The sequence below is a fragment of the Pezoporus wallicus genome, unplaced genomic scaffold (genome assembly GCF_028554395.1).
Source record: "Pezoporus wallicus isolate ANWC-B61680 ecotype Strahan unplaced genomic scaffold, APGP_CSIRO_Pwel_v1 contig_8922, whole genome shotgun sequence".
NCBI lineage: Eukaryota > Metazoa > Chordata > Aves > Psittaciformes > Psittacidae > Pezoporus > Pezoporus wallicus.
In genome coordinates this window covers 1-4,352 of record NW_026638835.1, presented here as the reverse complement: position 1 = coordinate 4,352, position 4,352 = coordinate 1, and the positions used below count along the sequence as shown (strand labels likewise).

Sequence of the window (4,352 nt, the reverse complement as noted above, 5' to 3'; positions counted from 1 at the left end):
TTGTGTCCCCCCAGCTCTGCCCTGCTCGCTGCACCCGAGCCCCCTGACGCGCTCGGTGGGGGTCCCCGGCCCTGCCCCGAGCGAGTGGCCGGGGGGGGGGGGTGGTGCGAGCAGCGAGGACCCCCCCGTGGCCATCCCCCCCCCCACCCCGGGCCGGGTCCCCTTTGGGGACCACGCACCGCTGTCCCCCCAGGCGCGTGGCCTCCTCGGGCAGCGAGCACACTGAGGAGGGGCCTCTCGGCAGGAAACAGCTTTCCAGGGAGGATGGCAGCGGCATGAAGGGTGAGGGGGCCTGGTGGGGCCGGGGCGGGGGCCTGGGTCCTGGTCCTCATGGTATGGACGTGTCCCCCCACCGCAGATGTCCCCTCATGGCTCAGAGCCTCCGGCTGCACAAGTATGCGGCGCTCTTCTCCCAGATGAGGCCACGAGGAGATGATGACGCTGACCGAGCATCACCGAGTCGCAGGTACCGAGGGGAGGACCCTGCTTGTGTGACCGCGGGCACCAGGGCTCCTCAAACCTGCTCCATGTCTGTGACCCCCCCAGAACGTCACCAAGGGTGCGCGGCACAAGATTGCGCTCAGCATCCAGAAGCTGCGCGAGAGGCAGAGCGTGCTCAGGGCGTTGGAGAAGGTGGGGCAGGGCAGCCCTATGGGTCCTCAAGGGTGGCATTGGGTCCCTATGGGGTGCCCCAGGGGTGGTACTGGGTCCCTATGGGGTGGCACTGGGTCCCTGTGGGTCCTAGGGTGGTACTGAGTTCCTGTTGGGTGGCATTGGGTGCCTGTGTATCCATGCAGGTGGTAATGGGTCCCCAAGGGGTGCCATTGGGTTCCTAGGGGGTCTGCAGGGGCGGTACTGAGTGGAACATGGGTCCCCAGCACTGGGTGATGCTCAGTAACTCTTAGGGTTCCCCCGCTTGGCAATGGGTAGCAATGGGTGGCAGGGTGCCAATGAGTGGCTGTAGGTGGCACTGGGTGCCAGTGGGTGGCACTAGGTGTCCCCATTGTTGCTATGTCCCCACAGGACATTTTGGAGGGGGAGCAGGTCGGCGCTGCAGGAGCTGCAGCAGATTCTCAGCACCCCCATCAAGGGCTTCCGCCCGCCCCCTGCTGCGCCGCCCCCCACCGAGGGCCCCCCGGGGCCCGGGGGTCGTTTCCCCCCCGCACCCAGGCACCGACCCCCCGAGGCCCCTGCGGCCCCGGTGCCCGATGGGGACATCCCAGGGCAGTTCACCCGCGTCATGGGCAAAGGTGGGGCTGGGGGGAGCATTGGGTGCTGCAGGGGGCATTGGGTGCTGGGGAGGGTCTGTCGGTGCTGAGGGGGCATTGAGCGCTACGGGGACATCCCAGGGCAGTTCACGTGCATCATGGGTAAAGGTGGGGCTGGGGGGGGCATTGGGTGCTAAGGGGTGTCTATGGGGGCTGGGGGGGGTCTATGGGGACTGGGGGGCATTGGGTGCTGGGGGGCATTGCGTGCTGGGGGGTCTGGGTGCTGGTGGGGCACTGGGTGCTGGAGGGGTCTATGGGTGCTAGGGGTGGCTATTGGTGCTGGGGAAGCATTGGGTGCTCAGGGGGTCTATGGATGCTGGGGGATGTCTGTGGGTGCCTGGGGTGTCTATGGGTGCTGGGGGTGGGGCATTGGGTGCTGGGGGGTCTATGGGTGCTAGGGGCGTCTATGGGTGCTAGGGGGGGCTATTGGTGCTGGGGGGAGCATTGGCTGCTGTGGCAGTCTGTGGGTGCTGGGGAGGTCTGTCGGTGCTGGGGGGTCTGTGGGTGCTGGGGGAGTCAGGGTGCTGGAAAGGGGGTCTATGGGTGCTGCAGGGCCTTAAAGGTGATTGGGGGACCTGAAGGAGTTTGGGGGTGTCGGAGGGATGGTCAGGGGTGCTATGGGTGCCCTGGAGGGTCCGTGGTGCCTTGGGGAGCCAGGCTGCTCGGGGGGGGGGGGGGGGGTGTCTATGCGTGCCATGGGGCTGTCTATGGGTGCTGGCGGGTGTCTGTGGGTGTCGTGGGGGGGGTCCGTGTGTGCTGACCCCCCCGCAGTGTGCACGCAGCTGCTGGTGTCGCGCCCGGACGAGGAGAACATCAGCTCCTACCTGCAGCTGCTGGAGAAGTGCCTGAGCCACGAGGTGAGATCGGGGCCCCCCCCCATGGCCTGGGCCCCACTCGCCATGGCCTGGGCCCCCTTGCCATGGCCTGGGTCTGCCCCCCATGGCCTGTGGCCCCCCCATGGTTTGTGCTCCCCCCATGGTCTGTGCCCCCTCATGACCTGTGCCCCCCCATGGTCTGTGGCCCCCCCATGGCCTGTGCCCTCCCCATGGTCTGTGCCCCCCTCATGACCTGTGCCCCCCATGGCCTGTGCCCCCCTCATGACCTGTGCCCCCCCCAGGCGTTCACGGAGACGCAGAAGAAGCGGCTCCTGTCCTGGAAGCAGCAGGTCCTGAAGCTGCTCCGCGCCTGCCCCAAGAAGCTGCCGCTCGACGGCCCCGGCTACCGGCCCCCCAAAGGGTGAGTGCGGCTGGGGGAGGGCACGGGGGAGGGACCCCCCCAGGAGCACAATGGGACCCTTTGGGTGCTCACTGGGGGCTCCCTGCCCCCCCCATTTCCTCCCTGCTCTGTGCCCCCCTGTGACCCCCTCTTTGTCCCCATCCCGTCCCCCCCACAGCTGGGCCTTCGGCTCCAACTCGCTCCCCATAGCTGGCTCTGTGGGGGGGGCGGGGGGGCGCCGGGGGCAGCGCCCCTTTGTGTGCCCCCCCCGGGCACTCCCCCCCACCCGCCTGGGGCTGCTGGGACCCACTGGGGGGGCACCGGCCCCACGGCCCCCCCTGGGAGCACCCCCCCTGAGCACCCAGGGGAGACAGGTGGGTGCTCAGGGGGGGCCTCGGGGGTTGGGGTGCAGATTTGGGCGGGGGGGGCTATGGGATTGGGGGGGACCTGCGGCCTTTGGGAGGTGTTCTATGGGATTGGGGGGTCTTATGGGGTTGGGGGTTCTATGGGATTTGGGGGGAGGGGTATGGGATTTCGGGGGGTCCTATGGGATTGGGGGGCTCTTATGGAATGTGGGGGGGTCTTATATGATCCGTGGGGGTCCCATGGGATTTGGGAGGGGCCCCATGGGATTTGGGGGGGGTTCTGATGGGATTTGGCTCCCTTTGGTGGCTGGGTTTTGGCCTTTGGAGGGGTTTCTTCCCCCTGAGCTCCCCATGGGGGGGCTCGGGGGGGGCCCTTTATTGGGGTGTCGTCCCCCCCCCTTGTGACCCCCGCTGTCCCCCCCCCAGAGCCTGTGGTTCGGGCCGGGGGGGGCCGGGGGGGGCCGCAGTGGGGTGCAGAGAACGCATTCGCTGCCCGTGCACTCGCCCCAGGCGCTGCTCAGCTTCCCCCAGGGTACGGGGGGGGGCCTAATAATGAGGGGGGCGGAAATGGGAGGGGGGCCTGAAATTCAGGGGGCCCAAACTGGTGGGTGTCCCCAAAACATGGTGGGCTTTGAAACCCCTTGAGGGGTGGTCCCTGTTTCATCCCCACTTTAGGGGTCCCGGGGGGGGGAGGTTGAGGGGCTTTGGTGGGGGGGGCACCCCCTAAACCACCTTTAATGTGCGTGCCCCCCCCCCCCCCCCCCCAGAGTGTCCCCCCCCCGGCACGGACCTGGAGATCAACCCCACGCTGGAGTCGCTGTGTCTGAGCATGACGGAGCACGCGCTGGGCGGTGAGGGGGGCGCGGGTGGCACGGGGGTGGGAGGGTTCCATGGGGGGTAAAGCTGCAATGGGGAGGGGCCTCCAGATGGGACGCCCCCGTGACCTCCGTGTTCCCTCCCACAGACGGCACGGACAAGACCTCGACCATCTGATGGCTCCGCGACCCTTCCCCCCGCCTCCAGTTTTAGGCTTTTTTTTGTTGTGTTTTATTATTATTATTATTATTAATATTAATTTTCTTCCCCCAACCCCGATGGGGGGGCGGGGGGGAGAACCCCCTTATTTAGGTACATGGCAACACCCCTCCCCACCCCCCTTGGTACAGCCCCTCCCCCTTCCCCCTCCCCCTTCCCTCCCCCCTCCCCCCCCCCCTTTTAGCGGCCCCTCGCGATAGAAACCGTTATTTTAGATACATTTTATTATGAATCACTTTTGTTATGATAATGGCTGGTAACCATGACAACGGGATTAAAGAGACAACGCGGCAACCCCCGGCCCCAAAACGGTGCTTTTTCACCCCAAAATAGGGGTGGGGGTGGGCGTTCAACCTCACTAAGAGCCCCTGGAGAATCCCCCCGCTTTCAGTCGCTGCTGGACGAGTCGCTGTGGCTCTCGTCTTCCTCCGAGGCCTCACTGGGGGTGAGGTGGGGGCTGCGCGGGGGG

The 4,352-nt window shown here is 66.8% G+C and overlaps 1 pseudogene; it reads left to right on the top strand.

Annotated features, from left to right (window-relative positions):
• The first annotated feature begins 81 nt into the window (after positions 1–81).
• LOC130600942 (protein Smaug homolog 2-like) lies at positions 82–3,855 on the top strand (annotated as a pseudogene).
• Positions 3,856–4,352: the final 497 nt, after the last annotated feature.